General features: G+C 40.9%; 1 protein-coding gene across 3 annotated transcripts in view; it reads right to left on the minus strand.

Moving 5' to 3' along the window:
* The window catches only part of ZNF710 (zinc finger protein 710), an 83,454-nt gene that overhangs the window by 31,442 nt on the left and 30,598 nt on the right, over positions 1 to 21,414 (minus strand). The window contains exon 1 of one of the 3 annotated variants that reach the window (XM_027851477.1): positions 4,233 to 4,313. The exons of the other annotated variants lie outside the window; for them this stretch is intronic. The gene's annotated coding sequence lies outside the window, so the exon portion shown is untranslated. Of the gene's footprint in view, positions 1 to 4,232; positions 4,314 to 21,414 lie in introns of those variants that run through there. 3 annotated transcript variants of the gene reach the window in all.

Here is a 21,414-nt window from a genome sequence, read left to right on the forward strand (position 1 = left end):
TATATGGTAAAGGCTATGAATTCAGAAAAGGGAGAAATTAATGAGGGGCAGAGCCATAGGGAAGGATTTACTGGATGAGGACGTGGATAGACTGAGGGAATCCCAGGTGAGGGGACAAAGATGAGAACTGGGGAGCAGGGGCAAATGGTTAGGAGTAGCCAGAAGTTCTTTACCTTTTTTGTTTCATGGACCTCTTCTGAGTCTGGAGAAGCTTTTAGACCCCTTCTCCGAATCATATTTTTAAATGCACAAAATAAAAACATAGAATTACAAAGAAAACTACTGAAATACAGTTATCAGAATACTTTAAAGACAAGTTCATATGCCCCAGGTTAAGAATCACTGGCAGAGAGCTTTTAAAAGCCAGGCAGAAGAACTCAGTCTTGATGTGGTAGGGAACCAGGAAAGGTTTTTGAATGGAGGAATGATATGATGAAAGTCAGGTTTTAGGAGCATTAGCTGGGCAGAGATGTACAAGAGAGATGAAAAAAGAAGAATGAAGTCTGGGAGAGTGGTTAAGGAGGCAGTGGTAGTAATCCAGGTATGAGGTGAAAATAGTTTAGATGATAATGGTAAGCATAGGAATGGAGAGGCTTTGTTAAGCAATCCTAGAAGATTTTTGTGGAAGGAAAAGATGAAAAACAGAAAGAGGTGATGAGGAAGAGTTTCAAGTACAAGTGAGAATATGCAAATAGTGTGGATATTCATGGGTTTTAGGAGCATTAGTAGATGGTAGAGGTATGCAGGAGGGATGAAAAAAGGACACTGGAGTCAGGGAATATGATTAAGAGGTTTTTTGCAGTAATACAGGTAAGAGGTGGTAAAGGCATTAATAGGATAGGATGGTGGGTTTAAGAATGGAAAAACATTTCAAAAGAAAGACTGACAGAATTTGGGAATTAATTATATATGGAGGATGAAGGAGAATGATGTATCAAAGATGATGCCAAGGTTTTGAGCCCGAGGGCATAACTTCTCAGAGTCAAAAAAAAAAATTTCTATCTAAACACTGGACATTACTTACCTTTTAGCCCACCTGTCCTAACACATGTGAGATATGATGTTAATAAAATAAGGAATATTTCTTTTCAAATAACTCACTTAAAGTAATGATTTTGCCAGGAGAATAGTAAGGAAGGTCTTAAAAAATATTTAGCTCCTAATAGATTTCCTAGAGAGTTTAGGAAGAGAAGCAAGGGTAAAAACAGGGTTGGTGTTTAGTAGTGTGTACTCTGTCTAACACACGCGCACACACACACACACACACACACACACACACAAACATTAAAAACACCTACTTATGGCCATAGAGCAACTATAACTTCCGTCTCTCACTCTATTGCATCATTGCTCATTAGAATACAAAGCAGCATAAGACATCATTCTCTGCCCTCGAAGAGCGTATAATCTATCCAGAGAGAAAGAGATACCCACATGAAAAGTTTGCAATGCAAAGCATGATGAAATCAAAACAAATGAGCAGGTCCACAGTGCTGACTGATCTCTCTCAGGGGTGCAATCTACACTTGTGTCCCCTAGAACATCCTGGCCTCCCAATTCAACTTCCTCAATTCCCATGAACTTTACATGACCCATATAGACAATAGCACTTTCATATCTGAGCATCATTCACAACCGTGTTATTTCCATGATCCGTAACTGATTAAAACTTTCCAGTCTTCCATCTCTCCCCTTTTTACATTCCTCGTCTTTATTCTCATGATGATCTTTAGACCCGCCACCCATCCTTCACTTCTCCATCACTCACATTTCTTCCTTCATAATCTTTACCCTAGGGTTCACCAAGGCAGCTGAATTGCTCTCCTTGGCCTTTGAATCTCTTATCTACTTGTCCTATTGCAGTTTACATCTTACCAAACCCCAGCTCTGATCCCCCTATGACCCATCTTCTCTGCTCCTATTTAAATATTACTGGAGGAAATTATGCAACTGTGTCAAGTGGGTCCACTATAAATTTATGTTATCTAAATTCAAAGGCTTTTGATTTTGAGCTGGAAGGGCCTTTAGAAGCTAGAGTCCAACCTCATAATTTTAAAAACTAGCAAAGAAAGGCTGAAAGAGATTGTGTGATTGCCCAAGATTAAAAGCTAGTATGTGTCGAAGGCAGGGTTTAATCTCAAGGTTTCCAAGCTCAGAGCTCTTTGCAGTAGACCACCTGGGCTCTCACTGCTGCACAGAAAAAGCCCTTTCTCCTTCCTCGATTGACTATCATACTCTTCAAAACAGCAGCAGTTCCAAAACTTCCCTTCTTTCTTCAAGCCCCCTCCCTATACCATTCCTACCCTTTTATCTCCACAGAAGACCTTACCTCCTCCTTTACTAAGAAAACTGAGACCACCCTCTTTGAGCTCTCTCTTCTTTTCGCCACACTTCAAACCCCTCTGGATAATTTCCCATTCCCATTCTCCACTTCTTTGCTCCAGTCTTTGAGGGCAGGGTGGTCCATCTCCTTGCCAAGGCCAACTGTCTACGTGTACCCTTGATCCTATCTATCTCCAACAAGAGCTTGTACCCTCCCCTCCTCCTCCACTCCTACCCCTCTCATTACTTCTTATACTTTTTCCCCTTTTTCCCCTTTTTTCTTCTTTTTTAAAATTTTTTTATTAATTTATTTTGATTTATCAATAATCACTTCTGTAATTTCTTTCACTTTTAATCTCCCCTTATCCAATGGCTCCTTCCATGCTGCCTAGAAACATGTTCAGTTCTCCATTCTTAAAAAAACAACCAAAAAAGTCCTTCAGTTGATCCCTGTCCTCAAGGAGCTCATATTCCACTGAGGGGAAAACAACATGCTTCCAACTATTTAAATACAAGACTTACATAAAATGAATGTAAAGGATTTGGAGACGGGGAAGATATGGAAGGTCTAGCAACTGTGGAGGCCTAATAGTCCTTGTACAGATGAGGAGAGGCCTCTCATAGGAGATGACACTAGATCTGAGCCTTGAAAGAAGTTATAGGTTCTAAGAAGCAGACATTACAAGAAGATGAGCATTACAGGCATGGGGGTGGAGCAAGATACAGCCTGCAGAAAGGCATGAAGATGGGTGATGTAAGCTGATGTAGTTGGGCAGTAGGAACATAAAGCATGCCAGATCAGATAGAATGCAAAATATGTGAGATGAAGTAATGTGTAGTCTGCCTGGACCAAGAGGTCAGAATTAGGAACAACATGTGGCAATGAGAGCCAGGCAGATTTAGGCTGGAGGTCAAGAAAACACTTCCTTAATAACAACAGCTATCCAACCACTGCCTCTGCTAGAAGCTGATTCCTCCTCCCTGGATGTCTTCAAGCAGAAGGCAGATAGATGACCCCTTTCCTGGAGAAGGGATTCTTATTGAGGTATGGTCTGGCCCATATGACTCCTGGGGTCCTTTCCATTTCTTGGAATCTGTGTAATACTACAAGAGTTCTAAGAAGAGAGATCCCCGGGCGCTGAAACAGCATGACAAATCTTTGTAGAGAAAGCAGGATTTTAGTGGAGGCTTAGTGTCTGTAAAAGATGGTTAGGGCTTAGGTTGAAAATAGGTAAGAAGCATTCTTTAGGGAAGATGTGGGCACAGAATTCTGTCAATCATATCTGGGGCACAGTGAATAGAACAGGCTAAGGAGAGGCTTCCTGTAGTGGGGATGCAGGATGAATATCAGGTGGACAGGCAGACTTAGCTAGAAACTTCTGAAGGTCAAGCTCAAGGGCCTGAACTTTGTCCCAGAGGCATTAAGCAACCACCTGAGTCTTTTTTTCACTAGTGACATGATCAGTGAGTTTTTAGGAAGGTCAATGTGACAGCAGTGTGTGGGACAGATTACAGGGAGGGGTGCTAAGGGAGTTAAGAAGGCTATGGTCATGTAGTGATAAGGACCAGCCTGAATTTAGTTCTGGTCTTCCCTCATTTTTTTCCCCTAAAGGGAGAACTAGATAGTAGAGGTGCAGCAGAAGGAAGACTAGATAGCACATGGCAGTTAGTGACTGGACACAGGAGATGTGCAGGAAGGAGAACTTAACCTCTTAAGGCCAGAAGATTAGATTACAGATTTGGAAGCAGAAAAGACCTCAGAGGTGATCTAGTCCAATCCTCTCATGTGACACTTGAGGAACCTGAAGTCCCAGGCACTGGCTAAGTGACTTTTTGAAGGACCCACAGGGTCAACGGGAGGATTAGACTCCAGGGTTCTGTGACTCAAATCCAGTGCATTTCCCCCCTACCTTGCTGAATGACTGGGAGAATGCTGGTAACATGAACAGATATTCCTTCTGCTGCACTTCTGCTGTCCATTTCTCCCTTTCTTTACCCACTGTAGAAGAGCAAAAAAAAAAAAAAAAATGAAGGAAGACCAGAATCAAATTCAGGCAGGCCCTTATCACTTCACAACAATAAGGCAGGAAGCAGATCTATTTCTGAGACAAACGTGATGGTTTTGATTTCAGCAAGGTTAAGATTGAAGATGATGGTTGACTATCCAAGTAGAGATGTCCAGGATCCTAGAGAAAACTGAAACGTAGTTAGAGAAACAGCTTAGGCTGGCCATGAAAATTTGGGAGTCCGTTGTTCAGAGGTGAGAGTTCAATTAAGATTGAATGAATTCTCTAAAGGAATGAATGGAGAAGAGTAAAAGGCTTTTAAAGACTGAACCTTTGGTGACAGCTAGCCAGGGGTACAAAGAAAGAAAAGGAACCAGTGAAGAGAATGAAAGAATAAGAAGAATTAGGAGAATATAATATCATGAGGCCAAGGTAGGATGATCACAGGAACAAATACTTATAGCTGAATGGAAACTTACTGGTCTTTGAATCCACCCCTCTCTCATTTTACAGACAAGGAAACCGAAGCCCATAGAGGTTAAATGGCTTGCCCAGAGTCACACAGCTAGTAAGTCTGAGGTAGGATTTGAACCCAAATCTTTATGACTCTAAGTCTAGAGTTCAATTCACTCTATCACTGTATCTCTAAGTAAGATGTTTAAAAAAAAAAAGGAGGGGGTATGGTCAGCAGTATTCAATGATTCAAAGAAATCAGGAAGAAGATATAAGAAATAAGGACTGAGAAAATGCCATCAGACTTGACAATTAAAAGGTCACTGCGAACGTTCACAAGTAGAATTTTGATATATTGATGAAAGAAGCCAGATTATAGGGTTAAGAGTAAACAAGTGGTAAGGAAACGCATGTAGCAAGTATGGATCATTTGTGCATGCCTCTAAAAGGTATTTTATTTTTACCCCATTATGGCTATTAACTGGTACGTGATCTAATTCATGTGTTAGGACCATCAGATGCAGAGAAAATGCTGATCTTCCATTGGTAGAGTGCCTCAATGGGAATTTCCTACACCAGTCCCTATCCAATCCTATACTGCTTTTTATCAACCAGTATCATAGACGAGATTCATGATTTCGATAACGATTAGATGAGATAGTCTCTGAGGCTCTTTCCAACTCTATGATTCTATGGTTCTTTTGGATTGAAGCCTCAAATGAGGAATTCCTTATTGCTCTGAAAGATAACTGATAGGCAGCTCACTGAAGAAATGTTGTTGTTTACTATACAGTGGCTATCAGAAAGGTGTGGTTCACTTTTTAACATTTAAGAAGAAAATTAACCAAGTTCAGGTGCTAAAGTATAAATATTAAGAAATAAAACTTGCAGAGAAGACTTCAGGTCTGGGTCTATGGAATGGTACAGCCACTGAGGTACTCGATCCAAGCATCTCTGATGTGTGCCCCTCTTCTGTATGATGCTCTGTGATGCTGCTCTGCCTGTACTGCCCTAGTTACAGCATTCCACACCCTTTATCACAGAGGCCTCCGGCCAAACCCTGGTCAAAGTCAGAGTACTTCCCTTGGTACTGGGCCTTCCTGGCTTTCCAGTCACATCTGCTTCTCAATGAGCCTCACATGATTAACCAGCCCACACCCAGCGTTCCTGTTGACACTAGTTTCTGGAAACTGGAATGGTGTCTCTTCTCAAATTTCAAAATCCATCTTTATAGCTTAGAAACAAACAAAGAGCCTCCCTCCCCGACCAATCAACAGCTGAAGTCTCCTAACTGGAAGATGATATCTATTTTCTCCTGGGACTGTTAGTGTCTTCACTATCTTCTAAACACTTGTAACTCAGTGAGAATTCAATCAACCACCATAGACTCTTCACTAATAGAGGAAGACCTGCTACTCTGCACCCCACCCTCCAAAAAAAAAAAATCCACCCCAAACAAATGATTCATATAAATATAGCCTAAATGTTTTATCTTGATCCTATGAGAATAGGGACTATATACATATTATTTCATCGGTATAGGGGACTCTTGGGTAAGGAAAATTCTCACTACCAATGCAGGTTGACACAATCTCTGCAACTTAGTCTTAGAAAGCTTTCTAGAGCATTGAGAGAATCAAGTGACTTGCCCAGGGTCATATAACTAGTATATGCCAATGACAAGACTTGAATCCAGATCACCCTGGCTTTGAGGCTAACTCTCCAACCAGTATACTTTGCTGCCTCTTACCAATATACCCACATGGCAAATAGACACAAAAATGACTTTGTTGTTGTTGATTATTCCCTGGATTCCTTAGAGAGAACTTAAACCAAAAACCCCTCAAATTAAGTTTGCTAGCTAATGTGGGGAAAACATTATTACAAAGTCCAAAAGGAATGTATTCACGGACCTGGGGAGAGTGACCTCTTTCCTCCCAGAGAAAAATAAATTGACATCCATTTTCTAGCACACACTTGGGCCTAGGCTCCTTCCCCTGGAGGCCTGTAGAGCTCACTATAATTCCTAGGAGTGCATCAGAGCTGGGGCTATCCCTGGGAAGGGAAGGGAGATAGGGAAGGAGGTTATCTTCCCTGGAAAAATGACTGCTAAACTCTTGAAGGGAGAACTTGGCACCCAAAGTGATCCAAGTAAGAGGTGGAATGCCTGAGAGCAAATCACCACCTATGAAGTGCTTGCCTTGAGCTAGGTTTCACTGATCACCAATGTTTGGAAATTAATTGAAAGTCCTGGGAAAAGGGCAAGGAACTCCACATAAGCTCTAAGGAAGAGCTGGTGCTCTGGGAGGTTGATATGATGCAGCAAGGAATAGGGATCCATCTTACTCATCACCAACATCTTACATGGGCAACATCAAGTCATAATCACAGACATCAAAGAGAGTCTTACAAAGGTAATGAAGCCCCAAGAGGGTTGTTTGTGGGGGTATGTGTGGAAGCATGGAATAATCTTCCTGGATTTTGCCTTGGTGAAAGAGTCTGGGTATAGAGGGGGAGGAAGGAGGAAAGGTTATGGGCTACTTTTAGATAGAGAAGCCTCATCTTGTTTTCTTCCTTCTAAAAAAACTCAGCACCATTTAGTGGAGATGCTTCCTGTTCCCTCACTGGGCACCACCCCCAGTCATTGCCCAGATGGCCAGTCAATGTAGTAGACAGGTGAGGATGCTGATGCCCTGTAATCCCAAGGACAGTGTTTTTTGGATGCAGGGTTACAGATCAGAAGAATGCAGAAACCTACTTCCTTATGAGCCTCTCCAAAGAGAAAGGCTTTAGGAAGAAGTACTGGACATGGAGCTAGCTGATCTTGTTGAATTAGCTACAGAGTCAGTCTGCAGCACTGCAGATAGCTACCTGCCAAGCTAACAAGGAGCTCATCTCTCCACCTTCTATGCAATATTGGACAGAACACGGGTTACACATACTATTAGGTATACATACATACAAATGGGATTGGGCAAGCTTCTCAAATTCTCACTCTAAACTTCCTGTTTCAAAGGATCACAGATTTAAAGTTAGAAAGGATCTCAAAGGTCATCTATTCCAACTTTATAGATGAAGACATTAAGGCCCAGAGAAGGTTAAATGACTTGCCAAAGCCACACAGGTAGTAAGTAACAGAGCTGAGATTAGAATTCAGGACCTCTTCGCTCCAAATCCAGGATTCTTTATCCTTATCATGACCTTTAAGTCCCTCCACTCTTCCCTGACCCTCCTTTGGACTTCACAGTCCTGACCCTAGAGTTGAACAGTTCAACCAATAATGTCCTCTGCCTTTGAATCCCTTGTCTATTTGGCCTTTTGCCACTGACCCACACTGACTATTCTTGGTTTCCTGGGTTGATCACTAATTTCTTAGCTCTACTTTTGCTTCTAATGGTTCTTGTTTAGCATTGGATTTCATGCTTCCAATCTAAGCTTCTTTTCAGGTCCAAATCTTTTCTGATGAGACTCTAACCACCACCCCAACCCCTACAGGCCCTACAGACCACAGACCAGTTCAGTTTAGTTTCCAACAGCGACAAGTTAATAGCATTCATAATGTTTCTTCAACATTGAGAGTTCATCTTTTTTTTTTTTCTAATGTTGGAATTTGGAGCCAGTTTATCAAATGTTCCTGTCATTATTGCTTCAGGCTTAATTTTGAGCACGTGGTTGTTTCTATATGGGAGCACTATTCTGAAATTCCCAAGCCCAAGAAAGTCACACTGTCATTTTTGAGATATGCCAAGTCAGGCAGGGCAGAGACAAAGAAGCAGTGGGAGAGAACTACTTCAGAGCCCCCTCACAAAACTTTCCATCTGTCAGTTCTTGGCTGGGGATGCTGCAGAGGACTTCCAGGAATCAAGCCGGACAAGCCTCTTCTAACTTTTGACATCCTGATTCTGTGATTCTGAGTCTCCTGTGGAAGGTATATATGGCTCAAGAAATAATCAGGGCCTGATAGCTCTTTAAACTCTGGGGACAATTCGATCTTATGGTGTTGTTTTATTACATTAATGAGGTACAAGGAGATAGCCTTTTGAAAACTAGAAAAACCTGACAAGCTGAGCTAGCTAAATCCTGCCAGGGTAGCTTTTGAGTTTTCAGGTTGCCCACAAAAAGTATAAGCTTTTTGGACTTGCTGGCCTTTAGGGTCCTTTCCAGCTTTTTTTTGGGCGGGGGGAAGAAGGAGGAAAAGTGGGGTAGATGAATGGAGGTTCATTTCCTTTATTACTCTCTCTTAAATTTAGGTTTTCTAAAGCAACATCTAAAGGCACAATATCTTCACAATCCACAGCACTAAAATCTGCTATTTTTCTTCCATGATCCCCTCTCACCCTCATCTGAGTATGCTCTTGGACAAACAGGATAAGGGACAAAGACCTCAAGGAGAAATCTGAGGTGCAGATAGTTTCCAGAAAAGACAGAAAGTGTATCTGTCCCCCATAATTTCCATACATAATGGGCTACCATGAGAAAACCATTACCAGCAATAATGTCTCCCTTTTCTACCAGATAGTTTAGGAAGGTTGGTGATTTCTTCACGTAGGTTCTTCTGTTGCCTGTGTAAAAAATGAACTGTATCATCTATACCCCAAGTCAGTGTTTCTCTCTCATCCTTGTTTTCCACACCCTCTCCAAAGCTCTCACCACATCTTCCACTTGAATCAATATACACCAATCCACCTTTGCCCCTTTTCTGCTGGAACATTACCCATTCACCATACTTTTCCTCAGTGGCTTGTCAAGGCTCTATTCCACTATGAGGAAATTTCTTTTTGCTCTTGACCCATTTATCACTTCTTTTTTTCTATCCTCTCCTTAATGGAAACCTGGATCTGCCCAATTTTTTTCATCTCCTATTGTTTTCTCAAGAAGGGCTTGCCGTGTTGATCCAGATTCACAAAGAAGAGTATGGTAACTCCAGCTAGGGTAGACTGGTTTTGCAACATGTACAACCCTGCCTCATAGGCTAGGTTAGTTTTTCTCCAAAAAGTCAGTGAACTCATTCTTGAGACTTAATTAGTCCCATGGAATTAGACCTGAATTATTGAAGTAGCTTCCCAGGTGCCTATGGCATAAAAAACTCAATTTAGGAAAAGTAGTAGCTTCTCAACCTTAATGGATTCCATGCTGCTTTTTGAGACAGAGGCATCTCTGTCTTTTTTTTTTTTTTTGAGGTAATTGGGGGTAAGTGACTTGCCCAGAGTCATACAGCTTGTGAGTGTTATGTGACTGAAGCCAGATTTGATCTTAGGTCCTCCTGACTTCAGGGCCGGTGTTCTATCCACTGTACCACCTAGCTGCCCCGAGACACATCTCTGTATAAAGATGAAGAGAGCTGCAGTCAACTGAATCAATGCTACATCTTTGTTAAATATCCTTCCCATGCTATTATTAAGTAAATTTACTTTCAGAAAATGTTAAATGGTCTATAAGTGTCCTGTTTCATTCTAAACTAGAGCCCAAACCACCAGACCAGCCTGAATAATTAATAATAATAATAATAATCAGCATATTTATATAGCACTTTTAAGATTTGCAAAGCACTTTACATATGTTGACTCATTTGACCAGACCTGATCCAGAATAGAGCGGTAGGGGTCAACCTTCTACCCATCTCATCAAATCCCAGGCTTTTTTCCACTTATCATTAGAAGTCCATGACATCCATCTTTATTACCATTTTCACCTTGTACATAGTAGGCACCCAATAGATATTTGTTAAATGAATGGATGCTGACCACCTTCAAAACCATTTCGACCTTCCAAGGATAATTTTAGCTTATGGATCGCATTTTTCCTTCTCTGCCATGTCTCTGGACATCATCCTCAATGACTCAACATCTGTACACAATAAACTTATATTGATGACATCTCTGTCTTTTTTACCTCATTCTCCTAAATCTCTATTTAATATCAGTTACACACCAGTACGGCCACAACCTCAGTCCATCATTTACTAGGCTCTGCTCTATTTCTGAAAACCAGTGATGTTCTCACTTCTGACTACAACCTCTTAACCCATCTGTCATCTTAGTCAATCAATCAATAAACATTTATTAAGTGTCTACTATGTGCCAGATACTGTGCTAAGTACTGGGGTACAAAAAGAGGCAAAAGACAGTCCCTGCCCGCAAGGAGCTTACAGTCAAGTGGGGCAGACAACATGTAAACAAATACATATTCATTTCTCAGACACTTGACCCTTACTAGCTGTGTGACCTTGGGCATGTCACTTAACCCTGATTGCCTCACCAAAAAGCAAAAAAAAAAAAAAGAGTTATTTAGAACAAATATATACATGGCAAACTACACATAGGATAAATAGGAAATAATCAACAGAGGGAAGGCATTAGAATTAAAAGAGAATGGGGGAAGGCTTTCTATACAAGGTGGGATTTTGGTTGGGACTCAAAGGAAGCCAGGGAGGACAGCAGCTGGAGTGGAGGACAGAGAGCATTCCAGGCATGGGGGACAGCTACTGAACTGTACCAAGACTTAACATTTTACTCATCCCCTTCCATTTCATGCAGGCCATTAGACCCTTCCTGGCTTCACTGGCCTGATTCCTTCTCCACTTTTAGTTCCTAAGTCAGCTCCTGCAAATGCTACCTTTTCTGCAACCTTGGGCCAAGACCAAACACAAACTCCCAATTCTCAACCATACTTAATGTTTGATTTTTTTTTGCTCCAAGTTTTTTTTTGTTCCTAGTCAAACAATGCTACAAGAAGACATAGAATCATCCACTGACCATGCTCTTTAGAACAGGAGAGTGACAACAGGGAACACCTAACGGGGATAACTATTTGGAGATTTAAAACTGTGAAGCAATATGAGATTGTACTTGTGATTTGCCTTAATTGTTCATAGTCTGTGCTCACCTGATCAAAAGTTTGAAGCTGGAAGGGACTTTAAAGGTCATCTACTCAAACTTCCTCACTTTACAGATGAAGAAACTGAGGCTCTCAATGAGATACTCAGGATCAAACAAGTATTGTTGAACAAGTATTTCTAAATCTTGTCCTTTTCCTCCAACTAAAACCAGGCTATTTCTCATTTTTCTCTTACATGGCAAGGAGGAATAGTTGTTCATATGAACAGTTATAATGGACAGAGTCAGAAAAGCTGCTAAGGAAGAAAAAATAGGGGAAGGCTAGAACCAAAGGACAAGTCTTCAGGACAAGAAGAGCTCTTTGTTTGGGGGCAGGTCCATTTCATCAGGCCATTTAAGGGGCATTTGCATTTTAAGGGAATACTGAATGAGATAACATAGTAAAGTGTTATCTATATCAGATCTGTGTTTCCAATGGCTTAAGGAGTTACCAGGGAGGAATTCCTACCAAAGCAAGGAGCACCTCTAGACTTAGAATCCTAGAACTGCCTAGGGTAGTGATAGCTACATGGCCTGCCCAGGGTCACACCTCCTGTACATGTAAGGGGTAGGCAGAATGTGAACCTAGGGCTTTCTGACTCTAAAGGCAGCTTCTGATCTACTATTACACACAAAATGTCATTAGCTGTCATTATTATTGTTACTGGTGACACATTTCAAGAGACACTGGTAAGCCAAAGTATACTCAGAGAAGAATGAAAAAAATGATGAGGGGTTGGAAACCATGTTACATGAGGAGCATTTCAAGGAATTGGAGATATTTATCAGTCTGGAGAAGGGAAGGCTAAGGGAGAAACAGAATAGCAATCTTCAAAATCTGATGGGCTAGCATATAAAAGAAGTAATAAGTTTATTGTGTTGCTTCAGAAAACAACATTGGTTAAAAAATGTTTGTTATTGATTACAGAAACCATTATTAGAATCAATGAATGGAAATCAGATGGGAATGGAATTTGGCTCAGTCTAAGAAAGAACCTTCTAGAAACTACTGTTGGCTAACAATGCTGCCTTATGAGATAGTGAGGTTCCTGTTCTAAGAGATAATTAATTGAGGTTAAACATATATCAAGGACACTGTATAGAAAGAGATTCCTCCACTAAGTAGAAAGTTGGACTGGATGACCTAGTATAGTGAAGAGAGCCCTAACCCTAACCCTGGATTGGGTATTACCTGTGTGACTGTGACAACTCGTTTAGACTATTCGACCTCTCTGGGCCCCAGTTCACTTAATTATAAAATGAGAGGGGCTCTACTAAATTACCTGAGGCCCTTATAAGATGCCTGATTACTTAGTAGGTGCTTAATAAATGTTTTTTGACTTGACTGAGGTCCCCTCCATCTCTGTGTCTGTGCCCTAGTGATCTCAAAGGTAAGTTTAAATTTTAAAGTTCTATGCTTTGATGTTTGGTTGACTGGAATAACTAAAGTGGATACTAGATACTGCTATGATGTATGACATATTGCTGGCTAGTCTTTACTGCTAACTCTATTATTATTTTTTGGTTCTTATTATTTTTGTTTTTTTATATTTTTAGGCAATTGGGGTTAAGTGACTTGCCCAGGGTCACACAGCTAGTGTCAAGTGTGGTCTGAGACCAGATCTGAACTCAGGTCGTCCCGACTTCAGGGCTAGTGCTCTATCTACTACGCCACCTAGCTGCCCCAAGTTATGGCTGTTTTATTATTATTATTATTATTTTACATTTTTACCTGCTAACTCTAACAAGTACTAATCAAACAATCAATAAACATTCAAGTGCCTACTATGAGCCAGGCACTGATAGGTCCTAGGGATACAAAAAGAGGCAAATGACAGTCCTTTGCCCTCAAGGAGCTTACAGTCTAATAAAGGAAACACTATGTAAATAAATATATATAAAGCAAACTATATACAGGAAACATAAGAAATAATTGTGAGGGAAGGCACTAGAACTAAGAGGGGTTGGAGAAGGCTTCCTCTAGAAGATGGGACTTTAGTTGGGTCTTAAAGGAAACCAGAGAGGTCAGCAGCAGGGAAGGAGGAAGGACAGCATTCTAGGGGGACAGCCAGAGAAAATGCCTGGAGCTCTGAGAATGAGTGTCTTGTTCATGGAACAGCCAGGAGGCCAGTATCACTGGACTAAAGAATATGGGTTGGGGAGTAAGTTGTAAGAAGACTGGGAAGGTAGGAGGGGGCTAGGCTACGAAGGGCTTTAAATGCCAAACAGAGCATTTTGTATTTGATCCTAGAGGAAAAAGGGGGCCACTGGAGTGGGGGGGCAGTGAACTAAAAGAAATTAGGGATACCAAGAGACAGAGGTAAGCAGGGAGTACGTACAAGACATGGACCATAGCCAGTGCCAAGACACAGGGTGCTGTGTATAAGGAACAGTAAGAAGGCCTGGAGGTGTAATCTGTTCTCAAGGTTTAGGTTGGGGGCCCCACAAATACCAGATTGACTAGATGCTTAAAGAAAAATAAGGAAATTTAATACATAATAGCGTTTTGCCTTTATCCTCCCTCCACAGCTGGGGTTCTTTACCTGTTTGTGTGTGATGGACCCTTCTGGCAGACTGATGAAGCTTTTGGATACATCCCTTCTTAGAAGATCGTTTTTAAAAGCATAACTTAAAATATATAGGATTACAAGGGAAATCAATTCTATTGAAATACAGCTACAAAAGCATTAACAACAAAAGTTCACAGATTCTAGGTTAAGAACCCCTGCTCTGGGAGAAAACTACACTTTTCAAAAAGGCACAGCCCTGAATTGACATGTCTGAGTCCTTTCTTTCCCCAAAATTATAACTCACATTTATATGGCACTTGAAGATTTATAAGCCTTCACAACAACCTAATGATATAGGTAATGAGGTATTATGAACCCCATTTTACAGATGAGAAAGCCAAGGCTCAGAGAGATTTGACTTATTTATGATCAGAGTCTATATTCAAACTCAGGTCTTTTAGCTACAAGTCTAGCTGCCTTTCTCCAACCTACCAAACCTCCAAGTCACACCAGTTGTGTATCTTTATGGCATAAGCAATCAGCTGGTTATTTTAACAAATAAAGACAACCAATTTAGACAATTCAGGCCTCAAAGGGGAATTTTATTTGGCCTGCAATATCCATTCTGGCTGTCTATACAGCTTGAATTAAATCAGATAATTGCCAATTTTCCCAGGGTTGTAGGCCCAGCCAAGAAACACCATTACAGAAAGCTCTCCAATGTGTGGAATTTGCAAGAGGACATCCTCATTACCCATGTCAGTCAAATATCCTCTTTTGCTTCCAGTCCCTTCATTTTCTCACTGCCTTTTTACTAAACCTGTCCTGCTTAAGGGAGACTGAAATAAGGTATTGTACAAAGAATGAAAGGAGAATTGAGTATTTGTTTCAGATAAATATCTTCATATTTGAACTCAATCATAAAGTCAAGCAACTTTCATTTAGAGAAGGAGGAGAGATGAACTCCCAATACCAACTGAGTCCTGTTCGAGGAGTCTTGTCTATTAGTAAACAATTCTGGGATGACTGATTTTGTGCATCTTATTTGAAACATGAAGCCAGCTAGACACCAGGCACCTGTTGTTTGGCTGACTTCCTTTCTAAACAACTTCTCCTCTCAAAAGAGAAAAAAAAAATCTTTGCTGCATAATGATTTTTGTAGATAAATGAAACAAAGAGAAAAATAAAAATTTTCAAATTCTTCTTCCCTGAAATGAAATGACTTCTCTACTCTACACTCCCTCTTCTCTGAAAATAGAGGAGCTATTCAAAAAGGAAAAAGAAAAAAGAAAAAAAGGAACTGAATAGAGTAAGGAGGAAAGAAAAGAATGAGCAAGAGAGAGAAGGAGAGCGAGCCCCAAGGGGGTGGTGAAAGCCAGAACAGCAAAAGTAAAGAAAAGGGAAGAAAAAATAAAAGGGAGGGGAGGGTGGATTGGAGAAAAAGAGACGGACAGAGAAGCTTTGAAAAGAAAGAATGTTTCCCTCTTGAATACAGTGTGCATGAAAAAAAAATGCTTGAAAAGAGACAGCCCCACGAAATGACCTCTCATTCACAGAATGTGCCAATCACAACTACAATGCAAATCCTTTCTTCTTTTTTCATTCTCCTCTTTTTGAGAGAGAGAGAATGAGAGGGAGAGAAAGAGGGGGGGGGGGAAGCATAAGAGAGAAGAGGGCAAGAAAAGGGAGTTAATTCCTAAAACTGCAGAAAATAAATTCAGTTAGGCTAGAGAAACAAAACACCCAAGCTGCTTCTTTAAAATGCTCCAGCACAAGAACACTGCATATATGTATGGTTAAGTCCACATTGGGATCCCTGCTTTAAATTTAATGGCAGCTTCCAAATGAAAACTGGGTAGACTTTTCTTCCTGTCTCAGCCATTATCTAGGTAATCATTCTGCCTCATTTCAGAGCTGATACACTCACCCCCCACTACCCCTATTCCTGGCGATTTTTTCAGATCTTTAACGATCCCAGCACCAATTTGGTGTGCTGGGGAAGAAGCCACTGGTCATATCCAAATAATTTGCACGGTATTTTGTAGCTTCACATTATGAGTTTGTAGTGTTCTAATATCCAAACTCCATTTCTTGGGTTCACCAATCAAAAAGACATATTATTAAGTGTTTTTCTGAAGTAGGGAAATGAAATGAGTCTGATGGTTACAAAAGTTCTAGAAGGGGCAGGAGTCTGAGTGGGCACCAACCAGGATGACAGCTAAAATCAAGACTCAGTCCTCAGGTTGGACCTTTAAAACACTCGTCCAACCATGGCTGGGAAGTTGTCTCCATCAGTGGCTAACCCCAGAATTGGTATCTTTCCTTCTGACTGATGGTAGAAAGGCATTCTAGTATCGGACAGCAAATGGGCAGAACATACCACGTGGTATTCTTGCAAGTCTTAAATATGCTTCAGAAGGATGGAAGCTCCTTGAGGGCAAAGACTATTTCATTTTTTAATCTTTGGACCCCTCAGTGCCCAAGAACATTGTAGGACATAAGGCAGTGTTTGTTGTTCTGAATTGAAAATGAGCCTTAGAAGAAATGTGGTCTTAGAAAAGCATTTCAGAATATCTTAGATTCCCTTTCATTAATAGCGGGGGGGGGGGGGGGGGGGGGGGGGGGGGGAAGGTAAGGTAGCCAGTCAATAGTCATTTAGCAGAACAGAGATGTGGACTACTTGTCTTTTCTGACTATAGACTACCAAAACATCCCCTAGCTTTTCTTCCTCCTTTTTCTTCTGCTCTTTCTGTCTCCTATCTTGCATTACTCAGCAAGAGTCACATTTCCTAAGCCACAGGCCTTATATTTCCACTTTGTAGGGGAATTTTACAGCTGATTGGTCTATCCCTCTCTAGCCGCAACCATCTCTCGTCTGGTTTCACTCACATTTGCCACACCAACCCTCTTCCTCCCTCTTCATAACTTTAAAGACAATCAGTCATATACAAAGTTAACTGCAGTACCAGGGGTACCACCAGCAGGGATCTCAGATGTCATCCAGTCTAACCCCCTGATTTTACAAATGAGGACGCTGAGCCCCAAAAAGGTAAAATAACTTGTCTAAGGTCCCACAATTAATAAGTGCTGGAATCTGAGTTTGAATCTAGTCCTCTGAGTTCCCATCCAGTATTCTTACCATTTTGCCAGGGGCTCACTTTTTCTCTTTCACTGTCATATCTGAAATTTGGTCTCTTTAGACAAAATGTTTTCTTGCCCTTTTGACTAATTTGACTGGCCTGGCCTGTGAAGTCTGCCAAAAGGGAAACAAAAAAATGAACAGATGGAGCTCTTGAGGAAGAAAAACAGAGAATTCAGTCTTTGTTATGCTTACCTGGGAAAAGATGTTGATAAACTGAAATATACCCAGAAGGTCCACTAAACTAACCAAAAATCTGGGTAAGGAATGAAAGGAAAAAGAAGGGAGGGGTAGGAAGGAGTATGAACTTGGACAGAACTTGGTCAAACAACTAGCCAGAAGGAAAATATAACCATTATCATTATCATTAACTCATTTCCCAGGTATTCTGGAGTATTGATATGATATCCTGCGATTATTTAATTATCCACAATTACCCCCTCTGTCCCAAAATATTGTTTTTAATTAAAATATGTTAAAATTAATTTTGTGTTGAAAAATCTTTGCAGAATTTCACTATACCTTCTGCAACAAATGGAGATGCCATGAGTGTCACAAAACTAAGTACAGGAATCAGTGCTCTAAAGACACCAAAAATGAAATCAAAGCTGGGAATGCTCCTTGGAGAAATTCAGCAGGGAAACAGAAGGAAGTAGCAGCATTACAAATATTTGACAGTAGAAAGCTCCTCAAGAGGAACAGAAGTTCAGTAACACAATTAGAAAGAAAATGGGATAGAAGAAAAGTACTAAGGGAAAAACTGGATATTGGCATGTTTCTCTGATAAAATCTAATTCGCAGAAGAGCCACCTCCCCAGGAGATTTGCAGACACTACCTAAAATCATTTCACTGCCACCCACATCACTCAAGAATATAAGAGAAATCCCTTAGGGCAAGCCTTACCCACCACTCAATATAGCCTTCCATAGAGCCCTAAGCTTGGGAGCCATCTTCCTCCACATCATCAGAGCCAACAGAATCAGTGACAGATGATTACATGACCCAACTAGTAGGTTAACACAGGTGAAAAGGGTAGTTGTCAGCTGCTCTGTACTGTTGCTACCCTTTCTCCTGCCTCTAACATAAATTAAAAAATTCTATTCCACCCCCCCCACACAAATTTCTACTATCTGCTCCAATTTTTATTGGCATTTTGTGTTTTTTATATATTAGGATATGGCCTCAATTACCTAGAGGTAATAGGAACCTAAGCTGAGAAACAAGAAATAAGGAAAACAATAATTCTGGAGTCAATGCACTCACTGCAAAGTCCATGGGCTTTCTTCATAAGAAAATTCCACAACCCTTCACTCATTTTGTTGTGTCCACAGTTCTAGTAAATTTGCCTATCTGAGCTCAGTCCACAGCAGATTAGGAGCTTGCAATCTAGGAGGGCCAGAAGCCGAGGAAGAGAACAGAGCCAGTAAAATGGCAACACTAAGAAGTGATAGATGCCAGGTTGATGGAGTGATTCAAGAAGTCAAAAAGCATAGCAATCTGGGGCTGCTTACAACAGGGGCAAACAGATGTTCACATTTCAACAGGTCCTGAAAGCACCAACGTTATCCTTGCCCAGGACACATAACTAAGGTTCAGAATGACTCTGAGTCATCAAAGAAAGGTTAAACCAAGTTTCTTGACCTAGGTTCTTAATCTAGAATTGGTGAACTTAAAAAAAAATCTGATAACTATCTCAACATACAGTAGTTGGTTTTCCCATGTACGTGTTATATATTTTATTTTATGAATTAAAAATATTGTTCTGAGAAAGGGTCCACAGACTTCACCAGACTGACAAAGGGGTCCATACATAGAAGATTAAGAACCTCTGGGTTAAAGTATATGGAGAACAACTTATTTATGAGAATAAGGAAGTACACATATTTTAGATAGATTCCTATTTTTCTAAAATAAAAACTTATTCCAATCTAAAGTCAAAGTTTAAAAAAAAGTTTTGGCATTTTGGCACTTTAGATTAACTATCTGGAAAATTCACCTCATGTAGATACCTCATTTCCCCCCTAATGCCAGACAGATGAGATATTATTTTACGTGTTAGCTTCATGAAATTTCCTTAGTTGCACAATGCATTTTCCTTCCAGGAATAATTCAGGTAGCTGCTACTCATCATCTCATCACTAGCAGTTATATTTGTAGGAAAACTTGCCAGGTGCAGCCCTCTGCACTATAAAGATACACAAAGCAAGGGTCCTTGAATGTTTCTCTCCTAAGACCATTTTAGCAAGATAAAAGAATCCATGAATCAATTATTCCCCACTTGTTAACAAGCCACCCATACCCTCCCCCCCCAAGAAAAGAAAACACACCAACAAAAAGGACCCCAACCCTTCCTGAGGTCAGAATACTCTGACCCAATCCCCTATGAATACCTGACCCACGTCCTTTTGTGCTGCAAGAATAGGAGAGGCACTAAGCACAGAAGGGGTGTGTGTATGACTCGAGCTTAGAGGATGGGGTAGAGAAGAAAAGGACAGAGAGTGGAACCAAGATGTTGGATGTGTATTCCATCAGCAAAACTTTATGTATCATCTGTCACTCCCCCACCTCCGCTTTGTCCCCTGTCCTTGGCCCAGGTAGCTCCCCTATAGCGAAGGTCTGAGTAGCGGGGCTTGGCTATAAGATGCAGGCTCTGTCTGGCCTAATGAGGCCGATGGAGTAAATCACAGACTTACCTGATTGAAAAGGGAACCAGAGAGCCTGAGAACCATCAGGGATTCAAAGGCTGCTCTCCAAAGCTTTCCCTGTATCATTAATACTCACCTCCCAGGGCTAATTTGAGAATCAACAGATATGCATGTAAAGCACTTTGCAAATCTTAAAGTGCTACACCAATTTGCTTTATTGTCATTAATTATTATTGTTGTTACTATTCTGACACCTCATCATTATCCTTGGTCAAGTCACAACCTCTCCGAGTCTCAGTTTCTCTGTAAAATTAAAGGCTTAGAGGCAGCTAGGTGGTACAGTGGATAGAACACCAGCCCTGGAGGCAGAAGGACTTGAGTTCAAAACTGGCCTTGGATAGTCACTAAGTGTGTGACTCTGGGCAAGTTCCTTAACCCTAATTGCCTCCCCCACCCCTGGCCAAAAAAAAAAAAAAAGATTAGCCTAGGTGTTATCTAAGATTCCTTCCAAAATTAATATTCTACATTTCTATATTTCCTTATTAGACCCTTACACTGAATTATGATTCTAACTTTAGATCCTGTTTCCTTTTCTACTCTTCATCTACTGTTCTGGTCCTTCATCTGAGTATTCACTATTTACCTCACCCTGGCCTAATGCCATGATTTGTTACTCTTCCATCTCACCTCTTGTCTAAGTTTCCTTCTCTCCACTCAACTAGCCACCACTCCAAGGACAGGTTTTTATCACTTCTCTCTCTCTGCTATACTACTACTACAGTGGCCTCCTAATTGGTCTCCTTGCCTCAAATCTCTCCCCATTGCATTCAAAATTATTCTCCTGAAGCATGAATCTGAGCCTGTCACCCTGCCAACCCCTACTCCATCAACTCCAGTGGCCCCTTAGCTATAAATGCTTCTGCTTGGCATTTAAAGCTCTTCACAGCTTTCATGTCTTTCTAGTCTCCTTATACACTACCTGTTTCCATATACCATATGGTCCAGACATACTGGCTTATTTGCTCTTCTTTTTACAGAGTGCTCCATGTCCCATCTCAGTGCGTTGTCCCACTGCCTGGAATGAGCTCTCTCCCTCTCCCCCCACTTCACTTCTATCTCTTCAAATCAATCTTCCTTCAACATTTGGCTCAAATGCTAGCTGCTTCAGGAGGCCTCTGTTTTCCATCCCCTGTCCCCTATCTGCTATCATTTTCCCCTATAAACATTACCTTTTATCTACTCTGTGTATCTTGTATGTACATGTGTTCACACCCATGAAAATGTAAGCATCTTTTGGGCAACTAGGTGGCACAGTGGATAGCATGCCAGGCTTGAAGTCTGGAAGACTCATCTTTGGGTTTTTTTTGTTGTTGTTGTTGTTTTTGTTTTTAGGCAATTGGGGTTAAGTGACTTGCCCAGGGTCACACAGCTAGTAAGTATCAAGTGTTTCGTCTGAGGACGGA

This window comes from Vombatus ursinus, unplaced genomic scaffold (assembly GCF_900497805.2).
Source record: "Vombatus ursinus unplaced genomic scaffold, bare-nosed wombat genome assembly UNPS02009205.1, whole genome shotgun sequence".
Classification (NCBI taxonomy): domain Eukaryota; kingdom Metazoa; phylum Chordata; class Mammalia; order Diprotodontia; family Vombatidae; genus Vombatus; species Vombatus ursinus.